Source organism: Calidris pugnax, unplaced genomic scaffold (genome assembly GCF_001431845.1).
Source record: "Calidris pugnax isolate Ruff unplaced genomic scaffold, ASM143184v1 scaffold24, whole genome shotgun sequence".
NCBI classification, from domain to species: Eukaryota; Metazoa; Chordata; class Aves; order Charadriiformes; family Scolopacidae; genus Calidris; species Calidris pugnax.
This window is the reverse complement of record NW_015090922.1, coordinates 31,457,982-31,478,921: the sequence shown is the minus strand read 5'-3', so window position 1 is coordinate 31,478,921 and position 20,940 is coordinate 31,457,982.

Genomic DNA, 20,940 nt, shown 5'->3' with positions numbered 1-20,940 from the left:
CTATGCAAAATGAACAGTGTTTTTCTTGCTGAGACTAAGAATACCTTCCAGGCCAAGTTCCAAGGTCAAGCCACCCATTTGGCCTTCTCCTTCTATATGAATTAACTGTCTTCAGCACAAATATGAAACAGTGTAAATGCATCATTGTTGGAGCATGTTTTGAGTACAGCTTCAGGAGCGCCGAACATATCGTTACTTGTACAGAGGCAGTGTTCCCAGACACTTCACTGCAATTACTATTTAGGCTCAGTTACCACAGTGGCTTCCCAGCCTCTTTTTTGTCTCCAGGTTCCTCTTTTACCACAGAACAAGTACTTATTTTTCACCAGTAGCACCAGACACATTTTCCTTGAATTCTCTTGAGCATTCCTTGCTTGTGGTCAACAATAATGAAGTTCAGTGAGCTGTTGTCACAGCTACTTTTCCATAGCCTGATTTCTCAGCCTCCTGAGGTAGGTAGGGGTGGGCTTTCACTCAGGGGCAGTGGAGTTCATGTCCAGTGGGTTTTGTTCCTTTTTTTCTTTTTTTTTTGCCTTCAGCAAAAGGCTAAAGGCTCTTCTCCACATTCTTGTGAAACTGTTCCTGCTTTCATCTTTCCCTCCTGCTCCCCTCGGGTCCTCAGTCTTGGTTCAAAGGGCTCTTCTGCCAGCAGACTTCTTCCCACCTGTTGCAACTCAGAGACAATTCATTCTCAGGGAAAGAATAGGCAATTTGTGCATTCCCATCATCACCAAGGGCTTCTTGCAATGGAAAATAGCTCAAGGTTTCCGAGGCTCCCTTCTTCCACAACAAAATTAGCCTGTGGGCAGATGTACAATCAGCACATCTCTATTTGTCTTGGCTGTGAGCCCTCCGCAGCCGGTATTGTCTTCTTTGGGAAACCAGTGAATTGCTTTGTATTACCCTCTGCTTCCCTGCGCTCAGACTGTCTGCTTTGCAGGACCTTGTATGCTTAGTGCAGTCCCAGGGTGAACTTAGTCCTTTCCTTTTTAGCAGAGACTTTTTTCTCCATACAACCCTCCTTTATTTTTTGACTGTGGTTGCCATTTGCCACACTCGTAGTGAAAGGCCAGCTTATAGGCCTGCATTGGTACCTATAGACTGTTCCTCATTTGAGAAACGGGCAGGGCAACTCTTTCATCTGTCCTAGGGTCATTCTGAAGGAAATACATTAAATTATTCTAATCTCCAGTCTGTATGATTAGTATATGTAATTACTGCATGTCAGCCAGGTAGATGTATGTAGCAAAGCAGTGTAGGATTTTAAATGGCCCTTCTAGCTATGGGACAACTCATCATTAGCAAATGCTTGGTGATCACTTTGACCTGAGAGCAGGGGCAGATCTTGCACTTTCCTGGTTTACCAGGAATTTCTGTACTGCTTGAGAGCAGGAAAATACCTTCTGGGGATCATGCAGTGGTGTGAGGCTGACATCCCATGGGGGAAGAGTTTGGACTCCATCTAGTACATCTATGCAGCAGTCACTTGTAATCATTGCTAATCCAATGAGAGTAATAAGTAGGTATGGACTCCTGCATGGATTTATTGCTCTGAGGGGATACCACTGGCAGAGATAAAGCAAGGGACAATATTTACCAGAAATAAATGTTGACATTTATGGAAACCTGGAATGTGTGTTCACATCTATTTTGAATGTTTTCATGAGAGCTACCTGGGAAGCCTCCATAATGGGTATATTTCCTAAAGGGTAATAAGTTTTTCCGTTAAGCTAATATTCTAAAGGGATAGATTAAATTAAAGGTTAATTTAAAAACTATTTCTTTTCTCCTGGAAGGTGAATAGTATTTTTCGCTTACAGTGCTGCAGTCCATCAAAATGTGTTTATTTGCATGTGTAATTTGGTTATCTGGCGTTACTTCAAACTCAGGATTATTAATTTCTGATGAGTAAAGAACAATTTGGGCCCTGGTCCTTTACATTAATCTCATAAATTAATCCCACTGGATAAAATCTTGCCTCAATTGGTGTTGCAGCGAAACTGCAACATCATGATATACATGGATATAACTGGGACCAGGTTTTCACCTGCTACTGATATGCTTAAACGTACATCCAAGGGTTTGCAGGGTCCACATCTTACTAACCTGTTGTGTGTCAGCAGCTCTCCTTGTGTTCACCCAGCAACTCCTATCCTCCAATAACAATGTGAAGACCTCAGGAGAAAAAGTCTGTTGTGCAAAAAAAAATAATAAATCAAAGTCCTGTTGCAAAAATCTTGACCTGCTTTTCATATGCCAAGAGTTGAACAGGTTAAAGGAGTGAAATTTAGGCTGTCCACACCGTTTGTACATGGTGGTTACTCAGGGTCAGTGTTTCCCTGTGTAGTCAGGCAGGGATTGATTTTTTTTGTTTGTTTGTTTGTACAGGTCTATTTCACAGCAAGAGAGAAAGATGTTATAAACATGGGAAAATCTGATATGGAAAAGCTGGCAAGGGAAACTGTTCAGTCTTTTAGGACTACTATATATGCATGCATTTAATGAATGGTGTATTATGTAGCCCAGGAAAAACGGATTGAAACATATCAGAATTGTGAAGTGAAACATTGCGCTATGGATGGATGGTGTTTCCTGACTAAATAAATATCCTTTGTGGTTGGCTTGGGTTTATTTTATCTCTTTATTTTTCACTTTCACTATTCAGTAGGGGGCTTTGGGTTTCCTGGACTCTGCAGAGGATCAGTCATTTTCTCCCTGTGGCTTTCTCAGCAGAGCATCGTCATCCTGTGCATATTCACAGCTGACTGGGTGCACTGAAGTGCTCTTACTCTTTTTGTTTCCTGAAAAAACTTAGTTCTAGAGAGGAAAATAAAAAAAGAGAGTCAGCTAGCTGGGCAGGCCCCTGTAGGCAACTCAAGGACCTTGCTTTCATTGAAATTGCTTGGAGCTTCATGATGTTTATATTTTCCACCTTTTAAGTTGGCTAGATACAAGAGATCATGGTTAGTTTTTACTGAAAGGTTAAAATGGTTGGTTTTTTGTTTTTGTTTTTGTTTTTTTTTTTTTAATGCAGGATGGGCTTCTTTACAAAAACATACAAATCCTGACCACAGCCAGAACCAAAGTGCAAATGACAGTGTCTTTGCACCCAGTTTTCTGCCAGCGCTAACCCATAATGGCTTTTTTTTTTGGTGTGTCTGTCTTGGGCATAAATTCCCAGTTCTTGTTTCCTTTTTTATGTTCTTTGCTTCCCTGGACTACTGCCACTCTGCTGCAGATGCAAAACAATAACTAGATAAGCTCTCCCTTTTGTGCCTGCATTTAGGATGGAAGTGGGGAAGAGTCCTTTGCAAGGGCCATGTGTGAAGGATGGCAACTGTATCCAGAAGGCAAGAGTCTCCGGACATGGAGATTGTCTTCCCTCAGCTCCCAATAGCACCTGCCTACTCTGCAAATCAATCTTTGGATGCCTGAAGATGGGCACCCAGAAAATGAGGTACAGGCAGTGGCAGTGTGTGACAAATTTAGATTAGGAGCAATCTGTCACAGCCAGGGATGGTATCCATTTCTGAACTCATGGGCAAGAAATACTCATTGACATTAGTGGGAGCACAATAGGGGCCTTGCTTGCCCACAGTTACTATATTAAATGACCTGTAACTCAAAAGGTCTTGGATGAGATTTATTATTCTGCACCTAGCACATCAGTTTGCAGTGACATTTAGCTCACGACAAACTCTGAAGAAGTGATAAGCTAGTGCAAAGCAGGGGAGACAAATAAAAAAGAGTAAATTAAATCTAGGTTATTTTATTAATGATTTTTTTACTTGTAACTTTGTTCCAATTCCACAGAAACAGCCCCCTTTTGCAGTAGGAATTGCAGATACCACAGTTCCCAAAACAAATAGGGTGCTAGGAAGATTTTATCAAGGAAACTGTTTTCATTGTTAAGTAAAGAGAAATTCCCTCTTATTTCTTAACGTTGATATAGGTCCTTAGGTGACCTGCCACAGTTTCCTAGTAGTCTGTTGGTGGTGCTAGTTAAGAATACTGCCCCCTCTGCTATCTCCAAGTCCATGTCTGTGTTGATGTGTATGTGAAATGGCTTCTTCAAACACTGCTCTATTGCTTTTTCAGTTTGGGAATTAAAATGGAAAGCACATTCACTCCTTAATATAGAAAGAAAAACAGAAATGTTATTTTAAAATATTTAAAGTGGTTAAAATAGCAATCAGCGTGAAGTGAGTTTGGTCTATGTTTTAAAAGCAGCCCCCAATGGCAGGTGAATTATAGGCCGTCATATTTGGATCCAGTCTCCCTTCACATTTTGATGAGATTTTGTGGTTCTTTCATTCATTTATGGTAATGCATCAAATTATCCTTTAAGAAAGTTAGAAATGAAGACAAGAGATGCTTCTTGTTTAAAAGTTATTTGCATAAATGCAGTGACTTTTAATTTTGGGTAATGCCAGAGATTGATAATGCAGTCTAGAAGCGAATAAAATGCTGGCATATCCTCTGTGAGCTTTTCTTCCCTTGATAAATCTCCTTGTTGCCACAGATATGTGCATCTTTGTCCAGCTTTGTCCAGCTGTGTGCTGTAGTACAGAGCCATCATTTTATTCTCTGGGCAGACTGAAATCCTGAATGTATAGGCCAGTAATTTTTTATACTTAGTGGCCTGATAAGAGATTTCTGAATGTTACATCGACATATCAGGATAGGGTAAAGAGATTTGTATAGTCTGATAATCAAAATCATCATGTATAGGAGCGCTTATTGTGCAGCATTTTGTTTGTTTTTTTTTTTTTTGTCTAGTCTGAACCTAGCTAATGCTTCAGATGTGCTTTCGTAACTGCAAATGGCAACCCTGCAAGGGTCGTACTGCACTTTTGGCAAATGATGTTTCCTCCAAAAACAGTTGTTTAGAAAAATCATGAATGATTTAACTCGTGCTTCTGCAAACAAAGGACACTGAAATTATTATTTTCTCTTTTCTATTTGGTGCTTTGTTTAGAAGCCTGTTTTTTGTTATATTCTTCCTTCTAACTCAGTTTAAGTGTGTTACAATACCCCCTGTTTGACATGTCTTCTACACTACCCTTCAGATAAATGGTGGTTGAAAGGAGTCTCGGAAAGTACTCAGGGCTGTGACAGTATTTTTCTTATTTCCTGGGCCTGCTTATCATGGGGAGTTGGGGCAAACAAGGAAGATGTCATTTCCCCGGTCCCTCTCTGCTCACAGGCATTTTGAGATGCAGAAATGCCACCGAGTCAGTCCAAGACCCCATAGCATGGAAGGGCACTAGTACTGAATCTGTCCATCCCAATGCGAAGACGTGGCCCCAAATGCCTTGGGTCACCTTTTGGTGATGCCCACGCCTGTAGGGGTCTCACACTCTCCAGTGGTCTGGGAGGTGCATACCCCCTCAGCTGCCCCCCTAAAACAATAGACCCAGCTGTGTGGGTTGGGTGGTCAACACTGATGGAGGCTGGATGATCAACATTCAAGTGCTGCTGGTGATGAAATCCTGCGGTGTCTTGAGGTCAGACAGTGACCTATTAACCAAGAACAAGATGAAGGTCTTGATGTGACATAGTAGGGGGCCAAAGTGCATGTCAGTGATTAAAAGCAAGTGTTGCTTTTGGTAGCTCATAAATATAACACTCAGCATCTTGCCCCCTCCCAGTAGACCTAGATACTGGGCAAGTTTAACTCCCTTTTAATACTGCTATATCTGTGACTGAAATCATAATATTTATGCAGGGTAGTTTTTCAAGAAGCTTAGTGGATGTGAAAACAAGTTCCTGGGTTTTCCCCTTTCATGGAAGCAAGCTGAAGGTCAGATTTACAATGTTTCAAGCTACATTCTGTACTCATTTACACAGCTGTAATCTTGAGTTATGCCACCGAGGACAAGCAATTGCTCCAGACTTACAGAGATATAACTGACAGCAGAATTTAGCTCGGGGTTGCTAAAGCTCGACAGAAAAGGAGCTGCAAGGGTGGAATTTGGTGTTCGTGAAGTAGCTTGTGTATATTCAAGAAACGCAAGAGCCTAAAGATTTATTAGCAGTGTTTCGGAGCATTATTGAAATTAGGCTTAATTATCTGTGTAATTTGCTGGAACCAGCATTTTAGCATTTTTGATCAAGTATATGCCATTAATTTTAAAAAGAGATGTACCAGGCTGCTCTCAAAAAGTGAAGTGAAAAGATTTAAAAAGAAAGCCCCCTAATTTCTAAACTGCGTGTTTTACAAGCTTTGAAGGTTGTTGTTGGTTGAGTCCCTCTCTCCCCTTCGCAAACAAACAGTCCGTTTGCAGTTTATTCATATGGAAGAAAGTTCACATCACCCCAGAGGGTTATTCCAGCGAGCAGGGAAAGGAAGCGCCTCCTCGTTCCCAGGCTTGCTGAGCTCTGCCACTCCTCTCCCTCCTGCCTTTGCTCCAGCCCCACGAACACTGCCTGGAAACAGTACTGGCCATCCTTGGAAGAAGGAGGAGAAGAAGTGGAGCTGGGAGCAGTAAACCCACCCACTCCTTTGCAGCAATGAAAGCCCAAGGCTTCTACTCAGACCTATACCCTGTGTGCTCCATTCAGATGTGCTCCACAGGTACTGCTTGGTTCTAAGGCATCATCTCCATGCCCACACCTCTGTTTCTGCACCATCTTCCTTCCAGCTTCATGCTGAGGCGTAGCCCATGGTCGTCCCAGCTCCCGGCAAAGAGGGATGTTCTTGTGCCGAAAACAGCAGCCATGCCAAGGTGCAGTAGCTGTTGCTTTTCTGCTGGTTTCTGTGGAAACTTTCAAGAAGACCTTTAGCTGCTCTCTTTGTCATGGATTAAATAGCAATAATGATGCTTCCCTCTTTCTAAAACAGTGCTTTGAGGATACAGTCATTAATATGTATGAATAGCTTGAAGCTTACACGAACACTGCAATGTTGAGGGCTAGAGGAATGCCAACACAGCCAGGTTATTAGCTGTCATTTTGCCAAACCTCTGCCCAAGCAAACCTTTGTTTTTGGGACAGCTGCTGAGTGGTGTTTTGTTGTGGTCAGCACTTGTCTAGTTCAGATTTTCACTTCTTTTTTTCCCTTTATAGCTTCTCACCCCCTGCCTCCGTGTAGGTCTCCAGCAGCACTGAGGTGGTCAGCATGTCATTTTGGGAGGCAAGCAGTAAGTAGGAAGGTGGGGGGGATGCTGGTATTGAAGTGCTCCATGCCTTGTCTCCAATGGTGGGAGAAGCATCAGCTCAGACTTTCCCAGTAAATGATTAACTTTTGTTTGTGCAGAGGACACAGCCACGGTAAGAATGCAATTAATTACGCTGGCAGCCCAGCCAGGCCAGCAGTCAGCGGTGCTCTCACTTGCAGCTTCTGGCTCTGCAGGTCTGATTTGAGAGTAACTAATTAAACGCAGGTGCAGGCTAGAAGACTTGTTGAATTAATGCGCAGTGTCTTCCTTTCTGTGTTCCCAGGCATTTGTAGCTCACAAGAAAAAAGCAGGCGCTTGATGCTACAAATAATAATAGAGTGCTGATGATGGAGGTAATTAATCCTTTATTATTCTGGTGTGATAGACTGCTGCTAGGGCTGTCATTCAAGTACTTCTCATGCAAAATTGTGTCTCGAAGGTGAAAGAACATGGAATAGGTGAAAGACTGAATAGCGTTTTAATGGATTTTCTCGTGTTATGGGATAGATGCATCTTCGGTTTTTTTGACAAGACTGTCAAGCCCTGGCAGTTAAAACTCTAGACCGGACATTCCCTGCATTATGTCCTGGGCTCTGTCTTTGACTCGCCAAGGAAATTTTAGCAGGCAGGAGCTTAAAATGAAAATTCAGGCTAGTTCAAATGACACACGGCCATGGAAGAGAAACACAAGGCCATAGCTGTGGCTCACTGTGAGCTTTGCTTTTTTACCAGTTCCTGGCCACCTGCACTCAAGCCACTGTCAGGAACAGGCTACCGACCTTAGGCCAGTCCCAGTGCTGTTCCTCCTGATGGTGCAGAGGGTGGTGGTCTTGCTAGAAGGGAGGCTGGCTTTGACTAGAGGTAACGTGGATGTCTAAGGAGCTGCAAAAATAGCAAATACCATTTTTGGGGCTATTTATTACCAATAACAAACATTGCAAAATGGTGTTTGTTGCTGCTAACTTCCTATTGCCCAAATAAGGATCCTTACGGGTCCCAATCAAACTCTGGGACTCAAATATGTTATTAAAGTTAAAATTAAGGGTAAATTATGAAAGCATTGGCCTTTGCTCTCTCTGTTGTAATTTACTTGCTTGTAATATCCCTTCCTCCCACACACAGGAATTTTGTGATTTTATGAGATGGCAAGGAGGAAATAACCTTCTGCAGTAGAAGCACCATGGAGTGCCAAGCGTTAGGAGACTTCAGTCCCAACACAAAGGTAAAACTCAAAATATAATGTATGTGTTTACTTTAAAGATGTAGTGATTTTGTGCTCTTCTTGTTACTTCATGACAAAAATGGTGCAAAGCTATTAGGAATGTTTATAGTGAGAAAATAATGCCGAGTCTAACAAATGGATCAGATAGGACAGACCATGTTTTATTCAGTGTGGGAACCAAACACTGCCATATTGTACAGATTTGCTGATCTGGAAGAATTGTACTTGCCTTGTGGAATGCAGCTCGAAAGCTGAGCACATGAATATGACAGTTTTCTGTGTTTTAATGCAGGGGATTTTAAGACAGAAACATTGTTTGGAGAGTTTCCTAAGGGATTCTGATCAACTTACGCAAGTTCAGGAAATTGGCAATAATTTATTATCCTGCCATATTTTTCAGCGGCTTTTGTTTTCCTTGCATCACAATTCTTAACCCATTGCAGGCAAATTGCATTCAAGTATTTAGGTGAGGGTTGTACTCTTGTACAGACTTTAATGCTTGCTCTGTGTTAGGGGAAATTGCAGAGAGCATTTCTTAGAGCAAGGATGTTTTTTTGATTCTTCTTTTCCTCTTTGCTAGTTATCTGTGGTACTGTGGGAAATTTTACGTGGTGGAGCGTTTGGCCTCACTGGACACATAAAAAGTTTGAAAAAAACGCTTTTCTCCCACCATTTGTATTTTACAACAGCAAGAAACCTCACTGACCCACTCCTGGCTGTGGGTCCTGACAGGAGAGAGCTTGGGAAGGGTGAAGCCCTAAATTACTGCTCAGCTCATAAGAAATGTAGTTGTTGTGTGCCTGTGCATAACCACTTGTAGTGCTGGTAACAAGTATGATTTTTGTTTTCTGAATGCCACGCCTCTGAAATTTCCAGGAAGCTGCTCTTTGGTGCTGACAGTTGCTACAGAGGCGACGGCAGCAGTGAGACGGTTTTTGTTCATGTGTTCTTGTCTTCATTAATTTCCAGTATGTCATTTCAGCTGAAAATATGCAGTTGCTGTTAATGTGTTCAAAAGCATGATGTTGGCTAGGCAGCTATTTATGTCACAATAAATATTTGATGAGGTGGTGTGTTATTTTTAGCCACAATCACAACATATTATTGGGATTTATAGGCCTGAAATATGTCATCTAACACATGATCATTTGTTACCTTTACAGTTTCCTGAGGGTTTTTTCCATTTTCCTTCGTAATTTGAACTAGAGAGGTGGTGATTCAGAGAGTGTCAGTATGAACTGTTGCACATAAGCTGCATAGGAGGAGGAAACGTCAAGCCTCAAATCATGGGTCCCATGCTGATGGGGGATACTGCAGCCACTGAAGCAATAAACCCAGAAAGGCTGTGCAAATTTGTGAATGTACAAATGGATCTCAAAGCCGTGATTTTCATATTCCAGCAATCACTGCCGTAGGAGTGCATGACTGACAGCACAAAGGACTTAGATTTACTGTAGAGAGATGTAAATTGATAAGCCAGTAGACAGCCATCATTCTTCCTTTATTCTCTCTCTGTATCCCATGTCTTTCTCTGCTGGCATAATCAAAGCTGACATAGTGCATGCTATACCAAGTTATATTTTTCGTAATTGTAAGACAGTACGTGAGATCTGAGGTTGTTATTCAGGAAATGGTTCAAAGCTCACTGAAATAGAGGTTTTCAGAACGATCCTCTGATAATATTGTTTTTCATATAGATTCTTGATACTCAGACTCTATGTCTTTAAGCTGTCTGGGTGCTTTAAGAAGGGATAAGGATGGTGGAAAAAATGAGGGAGCTTTTCCTTTTACGCAGAAGAAAAGGTATAAATTGTAAAATGCCACTTCTCTTCCTCCTGAAGAGTCTGAGTCTGAAGCCTTTTGCTGAGCCATACATGTTTCTAAAAAAGTGGTGGGGCGGGTTGACTTAGGGAGAAGAGGTAAGAGAAGTCAGGAAACCAAAACAGGGATCATCTGGGACGACCTAAAAGAGCAATCTGCTTCCCCCTTAGCAGTGACTGGTGGGGCACGCTTCTCCTGTCTTGAGGCTGAAGGGTCCTTTTCCACTGATCCATCTCATTTTGCTCAGCTGGCTCTGACTTGAACTGCAATGTTATTAGATCTAAGGAGAGTGGACTCTGAGTTGTTATGGTGCTTGGAAATCTCATTTTTCCTCAGGTCTGAAAAAGTATGGTAAAATCTGAAGGCTAATATTGCCGCTCTTTGACCTCAAATACATACAGTGAAAATACAGATCCCATCTGGATTCAGTGAATGTGAAGCTTTCACAAGAAGGCACAGGCAGCAAATGAATGAAGCTCTCCTCACTTTGGAGCTCCAGCAGGGAGGTACTGTACACCATCCGGAAAAATCCCAGGGCCATGAGTAATTTTCGATACACTTTCACTTAAAAATTCTCTACTACTTTTATTGAACTAAACAAAAAAGCAAGGAGAAAGAAAAATGACATTTGGATTTTTGACTTCAGTCATATTAGATTGAAAATAGTGGAGGAAACAGGATTCTCTCGCTTGATAAGGAAGACATTATTACTTTTCATCCAAACAATGTTGTCTCTTTCCATGTCAGCTTTCTTGAGACTTATTTACAATTCCAGAAACAAACTGAGAAACCTATAGCTATACTTCATGGATGTTTATGTGCAGGCCTTGTCTGCTTGCTGGTGCTCAGGGTCGCCATGTGGCATGAAATTTCTGTACAGTACAGGTGCATATCCTGCAGGATCATAAAGAGAGAGTAAGAGGGATGAGCTGTATACTTTGTAGGTAAAATTTGGTAGCGTAGTCTCATATATAGCCAGAAAGCAGTTCAAGCACTTTCTCCTGCCTTTGCTAAACCTGGACTACCTTCTGTGCTTGATTTGATCCCCTCTACAAAGATGGGCAAAACTTCCCTTCATGACAGTGTGGGTTAATTTATTTTTTTTATTGCTGTGAAGGATGCTGTAGAGTCATTGGCAGATACTAAAGCAGAACAAGTTCTTGTTATTCACACAAAGACTTAAATTTTCCTTGACTTACAGTCCCCTGCCCCTTTGCCTAACTGGGTTCCCACATACTACACCATTGGCTTTGCCCACCACAGTCTAGACTCATGATACCTCAAATCTTGCTTTCCCTCACCTACTCACACATGTAAAGGTAGAAAGCAAAGTATTTCTCTCCCTTTCTTCTTTTAAACTGCTACATCCAGTAGCTCCTCTGCTTAAATATAGCTAACAAGTAGTTTCAAAGAGGTAGAATTGATCGGTTTTTATTTTTCTTTAAGCAATTAACTCAGGTGTCAGAATTAGGACTCTGTTAGTGCTAAATTGCCTCTGTAGTTGATGGAGAAAGAAAAGTGCTTCTGAGAGGAGATTTAGCTTTTAGGTGCCCTTTGGAAGTGCCTGTTCCCTGTTGTAGTAGTACCTGATTTCAGCATTTTAATGCTTCCAATTAAGCAGGGTGAAGCTAGTGCTCTTCACAGTGTTGGGAGTTTGCTGGGAAGACATAACAGAAGGCACTGCTGGTCATGCACTCCTATCTAAAGGCAGCTCCTTCTCTTACAGCAACTTGTGGAGTTACAAAAGAAGGAAAAGAGTCCAAATATTGTTGGCTAGAACTAGTGAATAAAGCAGCATGTTGAGCTACTAATAGCTTAAGTGAGAGCAGTTGTCTTGAAATACTCTTTGAGATCAACCCCAGGTGATTCCCATCAGTCTGAATGCTGTTTAATAAATCTTTCACCTTCATGCATTAATGCTCCTGTCATTGTAGGACTTTCCACCAGAAACTGGCTTTTGGGGGGGATTATAGAGTACTCTGGAAAAGGACAGAAATTTCTCTGTAATTCTTGCAGTGCACACATAGCTCCTTAAGAGCTGCCCAAACGGACACTGCCAAACGATTTTACATAGGTCACTAAAAAACTTCTTTGGAATCGCTACGCTGACTTGCTATGAGCACAGATCAGTTTCAAACGCAGGAAGAAAAGATGCAAAATCTTATTACCAATTTCCTCGGCAATCCAATTCACAGGACGGTCATGCCAAAAGTGTGTTTACTGGACTATTTTCTTAACAGGGTCATTATGTTTCCTTCAAGGTAATTCTTAAAGAAAGGTTTTATTTCTTCGCACTTTTTCTTGTCTGTTTCCCTGGCAGGAATAGGCCTTTGGGAGCTTCTTAGGAGTGAAAGTATAAGAAAACCATCTTCCAGAATGTGTGCTGCATGTTTGTTGCTGCATATTCCTTCAGAATTTGCTTTTAAAATGCATATTGGTTACAAAATAAACCCGACTGAGCCATTATACTCTGGTGTGTAATTATCTATTTAGGACACATACTACACACAGCTTTAAAAGGAAACTGTATGGAAACAAATTGTGTTACATTTGCACGAGCTGAAGGTAGTTGAAGAACACCACCTCAAGCCTTTAAAAATACTGAAGTTATTTACACCATTTTCCAAAGTAATTATCTCCCAAGCCTCAGATTCCAGTTGCAATATCTTTGCTGCATAGGAGCTGTAGAAGTCTCAATATAGCATAAAGGACCTGGGCTTGGTTCTATCATAGCCTTGAAGTAGATTTAGTGCTCCTGTGTGACATACCAGCTCAGAGCAGGATTGCTGGCCTTTGGGAGGGAGTTAGCAGGGGTCTAACAAACTGCACTGAGAGTGAAGATGTGCCAAGGAGAGAGGGACACCTAGGTGCAAGGGTGAGACCCAGCTTTCTGTCTTCAAAGATTAGTGAGGAACAGGGATTTAAGTCTTGGATGAACAGTTCTGGGATTTACCTGAGAGATGGGTGTACCTATATGGCTGGCCAAGAAGATGGAATGGTCTCTAGCTTCTTGTTTCAGGATTCAGACTGCCACTGGAGCAGTGCAGTGCATCTCCCCAGCTTTGACAGTGTTGTACCACATATTCTTCCTCTTTAACAGGTACTTGGCAAAGTACCTGCCTCTTGGGGGGCCCATCTGTGGAAATAACCCTGTGAAACAGAAATGGCAGAAGGCACCCGTAAGGAAGCTGTGTGCCTGCCTGGGTCAGTGGTATGGAGTAATATCAAGCATGCTTCCTTGCCTTGAGACAGCAGTTCCCGCATTAAATCTACAAAACCGCCTTTCTCTGCACAGTACAGTTGGAAATGTTAAGAGTCACGCTTATTAGCACTGGCACACATAAAGCAGAGCTGCAGTAAACGAGTTAAGTGTCCTGAGGATTTGAGGGCTGGAGTGTTGTTTTTCCTTTTGTGGAGCTGAGCACTCAAGAGACTTGCGTTAAACCTGGGACTTTGCAGATCCTCATGCTGATTCTGCCACTTATTTATTGTTTGGCCTCGAGCTAGTCACTTAACCTCTTGCCGCCCTAATTTCCCCATCTGGAAAATTATATTTACTTACTTCTCCTGAGGATTGCGCGGGGCTTAATGAATGCCTGTAAGGGATTTGGAGATCCTCAGATCTGAGATGATACAGGGCTGCAAAAGATTCACTGCACGTGCACGGAGGAGGGAGCGGGTGCCCAGGTGGGAGAGCCTGCCTGCGTTCCTGGCATGGAACAGAGTCCACAAGTGTATTCAGCAGGGGAGGATTGTACTGCCTGGTTTTAGATGAACTCCTCTTCCTTGTGGCCTTTTCAGACGTGCTGGAAGAAAAAGGAGGCAAGTGACTGAACGGAGAGGAGGGCACCTGAGGTTAACTGCTTTCTCCTGTTGGTCCCCTGGATCTTCTTGTCAGTGTGATAACAGCTGGATCTCCCAGGAAGGTAATGATCTTCCCGGATACTCCATCTTGCTGCAGGCTATTAGCGAAGTCAGGCAGCCCCTTTGCTGCCCATTTCTTTAGCAGGGAAAAATGAATCTCTGACCAAAAAAAAAAAAAAAAATTCCTCCATATAATTAAGCAGCATTAGAATGAGGCCTGTGCCTTTGCTGATGAACTTCAGTGAAAGCAGATGGTCACAATGGTATTAAAAACTAAAGACTTCAGTCAAGCTTTTAATTGAAAACAATTGGACCCTGCTGGATGGTAATTACCTTGACCGGGCTTCTGCTTCTCTTCATTCAAGCCACACAGATCTTAGGAAACAGAAACGTAATAGGAACCGTATTACGCTCAAGACACTGCACAAAACCCACACAAGGAGCTCCACGTACTTTGTTTCCAATGGTTACCAGGTGGGTTTTTCAAAAACAAAAAAAAAAAAAAAAAATTCCTCCATATAATTAAGCAGCATTAGAATGAGGCCTGTGCCTTTGCTGATGAACTTCAGTGAAAGCAGATGGTCACAATGGTATTAAAAACTAAAGACTTCAGTCAAGCTTTTAATTGAAAACAATTGGACCCTGCTGGATGGTAATTACCTTGGCTGCTTGCAAATAATATCACAGCACTGCTACCTATGAAGGAAGAGCGGAAACTGAGTTAATAAGAACTGCTTGATCTGCATATAATAAACAAGGAGCATCCAAAACTATTTTCTCTGGTAGCTTCTCCCCTGCAAGATGCTTTCAAGTGGTTAGCAGTGTGAAAAGGAACACAGAGTGGCAGAAATTGAAACGTGTAAAGCATTTTCTGGGATCATAAAATAACTTTAAGAGCCTGTCTTCCCCCATCTTCCTCCTTTTTTTTTTTTAACAGCTGAAATCCCAAACAGGTCTGAGAAAAACAAAATAAATTGGAAAAGCTCTAGATTATCCAGCATTCCTCCTCTTCTGAATGGCAATGGTATCAGCAGGCTGCCTTTATCTCATTTTATCTGTTTTCTCCTTCCTTTGCCTGATCGACTGGAAGGCTGGGGCCTCCTAAGCACCCAGAGTGTTTTTTACCCCCTGTTCTTAATTGGAATTTAATGATCGTTAACTTAATATGCCTCAGTGTCTAACAAAGCAAATGTAGTATGTGTCATATTGTACAGTGCTTCTAAAAGTGGTCTGACAATTTTCTTACTCCTCTTCCTTTCCTATGTTGGGATCAGGTGAGGTTTCAAGGGCTAGCCCACCTAAAGGGTTCCTAAATCCTGGTGTGCTAAGTGTTTGTTGGCACAACATGACATTAATAGAACTTCATGGTGTCTTTCCTGTTGGGGGAAAAGACCTGTATTGCTGTGGATGTGTGGGTGGAAAATCCAGTCCTAATGTTGTCTCTTTCAAACACAGGTCCCGGCTGTGTATAGAGTGAACCAAATCTTGTCACCTCCCATGTAAACACTATTTTTCATGTGGCGGTACTCTTGGGCATTGCTTTTTGTCCCCTTGTGAGCAGGCAATACACTCTGCTGATCCAGAAGACCTCAGAGAGTAGCAGCTGCTGCAATTTTGCAAAATTAATGAGTAGCTGTGAACTGCTAGTAAAAGTGATGCAACGATTTTCCATAACATATCATTTTAGAAGCAATGACTTTCCTCACTCTTTCTATTCCTATCCAAATATTTGTCTTTTCAAGGCACCAGCCAAGAGTTTGTCTTGTCTTGTCTCGCAGCATGATGAAATGGACTTTTCCAGTGTGTTTCATCTGGATTTGATGATTTTATGCCTGGAGTTCAACTTTCATTCACTTAACTTGCCATGATTAACACAGAGATTGAAGTCCTGGACTTGTGGAAGTCAGTAAAACTTTTTGTGCTGTCGTCAGTAGGAGTTTGCTTATTTTTATGTAATCAAAATATGCTTAAAGCTTTGTTGATGTAATGCCACTGAAACCTCTGGCTGAGCGCAATCACAAGACCTGTATCTCATAGGATTATGAAAACTGATGGTTTTAGTTGTTACACTACCATCTAAATTGAGTTACTCTCATTTGTGTTTAGGATTTTCTGGCAACCTCACCCTAGGCTTTTCCTCTGCTGCTGGGCAATTCGGGGAGTAGGTCTGCAGTGATGGGGCAGGTGTCCCTGCTCTGTTTTGTGGTCCTTATGTTCAAGCTGGTGGCAGGGTCTGAGCAGAACTTTGTTCACAGCCTTTCCAGTCCCTCCTTTATCAAAGAACTTGGGACAAATTTGCAACTGGGAAAGGCTGCCTTTCAAAAGTGTCTTACGCTAGTGGCTGCGGTGATTTTATCAATTTTATAATAGGTACTTACTTTTAACTCTACAGAGTATGATCACTTATTTTAATTACTGCTTGTAGCTTCAATGAAGATGGTATAGAGCATACTATTTTAAAGGTGTAAGTAAGGCATAAGCTCTATTGATCTAAAATATTCTGAGCGATAAACAGCCGCTGTATTTGATTAAAGCTGAAGGGAAGCCGAAGCATTTAATCAATCTCCAAAGCTGCTCCAAGTACATTACAAAGCAATTGTGATTATTGCTATTATATGACAAGATATAGCATAATAAAGAAAGAGGGATCGTTTTTCTTGGAAGCATTTAGAGGTGTTGTGGTGCTTCTTCTCAGCCTGCCTGGTGCTGTCACCTCTGAAGCTCAGGCTAAGTGACGGAGAGTCTCATCTTAAACAGACTAATCCTGAAGGGAAAATGCAAGAGCAGGGGCTTTCAGCTCCCCAGAGTCTTCTCTTCCCTGGGCCTAACTGTGGCCAACAGCAAGGACTCGGGGAAGCAGCAGAAGAAACAGGGCAAGTGTACAATAGTGCTGGCCACATCATAACTCTCTCTAATCCTTGCATCCTGCGCGGCTCAGGATGTTCTGAGCTGTGGCGTATGTTTGTGCCTCTCTAACAGCCCTGAAGGGACCCTTCTTTCATTAATTCTTCCATTTGTTTAATCTTGGGCTTCACAACATCCTGTGGTGATGCGTTGTCACGTGGCTTTGTAGAAGAATACTTTCTTGTTCTTGTTTTTCAACTTTCTGCTTGATATTTTCTTTAAGTACCTTCTTACTCTTGTGTTAAGAAAAGCAATGGATAATATTTAGCTCTTCATCTTTTCTAGTTCATAGACATAGGGGTGATTGCCTCAACCTGCTCTGTTGTCTCCTCCTTTTCCAAGGCTTATCTAGTCTCCCCTTTTCTGAAGCTGACCCATTCCTGCGACCATCCTTGTCATCTCTGCATCTGTCCCCTTCCTCATTTTGTTGCATTCTTTTTGAAAGGGGATAACCAGAATTTCATATATTGCTTTAAGATGTAGACCTTTCATGATTTTATTATTTATTCCTTTTTCAGATGTTCAATGATTTTTACTTATTACAGAGCTTATAAGCATTGTGTCTCATGCAGATTTGAAGACACAGGTAAAAGAAGGATTTCTGAAAGCTAAGGACCTGCATGAAATAATCTGAGGTTTAACATTTATCTTACGTTGTATTCAAAATATAAACATGGAACATCTATGAACAGATTAGGACTTTTACCCCTATGCAAATGTAATATGTAAATAAATTAATATATAAGTTTATTAATGAAAGATTAATAAATTACTAGACAAGTTTATTAAACCTTGCCCTTGCTGTATTTGCAAGAAAGATGTTATAGCACTTAAATCTGGAGAGGATAACATTTGCAAAGGCTAACTTTTGCCGAGGGTGCCTTGTATCTGTCTTTTCAGTGGTTTCTTCAGTCTTTCTCCACCAAATATAGAGAAATATGAACTTCTGTGGGCCATAGTTGAATTGTCTTTCAAAATCAGAAAGTAAAAAATAAAACTTAAATGACTCATCTGATCTTTATTATTCGCCTGGGGAGAAACACCAAAAGTAAATGGAGCTTACATAGTGATAAATGAGTTAGGGCATTAGGCATAGATAAAGTGGAATGGCACTAGAAATGATAGGTTGTGCTTTTCTACCTATATTAATTTAAAATTGACATTGCTCTTTTGTATTTTATTTCCTTTCAGGAGAAGGTGACATGTGCTGAGTCCCTCTGGTCTACTGCAGTTTGCCAGTCAGCCCAAACTTCCAGCTGTTGGTGGAGATGAGGTCCTTGGAGTTAACTCTTTGAACTAATTTTGGAAAAGCAAGTGTGGAAGGGCAGACCTCCTGCCATCTTCTGTTTCTCAGGCTGTCTTGCTTTCATTCCTTCCTTCAGTGTGGCCCATGCTGTGTGGAGGGACCTCCAAAGATACGCTGTTGCAAGCTTTGCTTTTGCTGAATGAATCCCATGCATGCAAATCAGATCCCTTTGGGTTAGCAGGCAAAAACAAGATGTTCCTGCTTTTGTCTCTCTATTATGATATCTCTTTTGAAACTTTGAAACTTTTGAAGCTTCTCATGACCTTCATGTGAAACCCTATGCATGGCCCTAGTGTGCTGGAGGCTGAGCCTGGTGCAGTTATAAGATTCCTATTGCAACAAACTGTTAAATCTTCTTTATAGTCATTTCACATGAAAGTCACAAGTCTCCTGGGAAACTTATCCTGAGTTTCACTTTATAATGGTATGAGAGTCTTGTGAGTCTTGTGAATGCAGGTTTTTAAGTGAGAGTTTAGACCAGTAGATAAAATTTTAATTGGGAAACCTTGAGGTTCTCCATGGATGGCTAGAACTGCAACACTTGCCCTGTGAGTGGAGGCTGTGTGACCTTGTCCTCTTCAGCCTGGAGAAGAGAAGTCCTTGGCTTAGCTTGAGTATCGCTAGTTTCAGTGTGCTGAATGAGTTGGACAGTTGAAACAACGGACCTAGCGGACAGGCGTTTCCCATTGGAAAGTAGACCATAGCAGTCTACAGATAAGAGCCTTGCTTTCCTTAGGATGCAGTCTGAGGAGCATTTCCCTTGTATTCCTGTGTTGTTAACTCAGTGGTGCCAGCAAAGGGCTGGTACGGCTACATGGCAAATCATCAGGGGAACCAGTTTAGTGTGTTTTTTTTTTTTTTTTTTACCTGTTTTTAAGTTGATTCTTCTAGTGGTTCAATGAAAATTCATCTTGGTGCAGTTGAGGCATAGTGCAACTGTAGGGACCAACTGCAGGGAGTGTTTTGGCTGGTGCTGGGTTTCAAAGAAGCACTTTTCAGACTGTGGCTTTACACTCAGTTTTTAAGAGCCCCCTGGAAATGACTCCCAACTCCATGGCTTCACAGATTGCCAGTTGAAGATGACCATTTGTGAAACCAGATTTCAAGCCAAGTTTGCGGCACACGTAGTCTGCAATGAACGATGAAACCCAACTAAGCACTGGTTCACAATGCTTCACTTGTGCTGTTTTGCCATTTTTTGAGTTGCATTTGTTAATTGGCCCCATCACACATTTCTACTGGGCACTGAGATTCACTGCAGGCCTGCAAGATGATCACTGTCTCCTGAACTATTCGGGATGGGACTTTGCAGCTTTTTAGGTCCTGCTGCTGTTTTACATCAACTGCACTAGGACTGGCTAGCCCGGCTGCCAAACTCTATCCGATCACCTCAACCTCGTTGCTATTTTATACCCAGAGATTGTGTGCGAGTGGAAGGGTGTGGATGCACTTTCAAGAAAATCGGTTTGTGCCAAGGAGGACAGGATTTTGAGGAATTGTGACTGTCAGGTGACCTCCCCTGGAAATAAGGAGTGCTGCTTTGTGTGAGGTGAGCCTGGTCCTGCAGCCTAGTGCTCGACCTTGGCACTGCTTCTGCTGGGATCAGAGTGAGTCCTGGCCAAACTGAGACCTGCTTCTGTTCGTGTTCCCTTCTAAAACTAATCTCTCCTTTCTCCACTGCGCATATTTCCACCTTTGTGCTAATGAAAGTGCTGGATTGTTCCAGGGGATTGCATGGAAAATATCTGTGAGCTTTGGCCATCTCTCTGAAATACTACAGTCGATTTGGTGTTTGCTTTGGCGCGTTGCTGTGAAAGGTTGTGGAGTGCGGGTGTTTATACGCGTACCGGGAGAGAGGGCTCCTGCTCATTGTGCCTTTGTGAGGCTGCCAGACTGTCTGACCCCATCTATTCTACTGTAAGCGAAAAGGGCCTCGCGAGCGCTCGCTGCGCGCTCGGACTGGGGCTCCGCTAAGCACTACGCTTGGAAGCGGTTCTGTCAGCTTGAAAAATCATCTTTCTGCCTGAATATTGTTCGCTCCCCATTGTTACAAGTAACATGTAAGATTACTTGTCAGTGGAGGAATTTTTTCTCCTTCCCTTTGTTTCCTCTGTGTACTGGGCAACTTCGTATACGGTGCATTTTGGTGGCTCTCCAGTACCAGACAGCTCCTTCCCCTTGGGGAACAGAGAGGATCTTCCATACAAAAGAATGAGAAGTAGTGTGTGAAAATTCACGGTAAGATGCAGCCCTGGTTGAAAGACCTGGATGTTGCCCTTGACAAAGGACTTATTTTCCTCCTATAGCCCATTGCCTTCTGTAGAAAGACAAGACAGAAGTTCTCAGGCAGAAAGTATTTCTGTCTAAACTAGGATTTCTCTGCTCTGCGTAGAGAAATATTGTCCAGCTGAAAGCTCTTGCAGTACCCTTTGAGAAGACAAAAGATGACTCTGACAGCCCATCGGTGAATTTTCCTGCCTATGAGAAAGCTCGTTCTAACATTTAGTGATATCTGTGAGCTCCTGCTGTAAGTCACGGGCTGCAGGACCTGTGCTTGACTCGTAATTACAAAGTACTTTGTGATTGAACTTGGATTCTGAACAGCAGTATATAGAACTCAGATCTCCTTTCCTTTTTCTAGTGGCAACAAGCATTTATCTCCG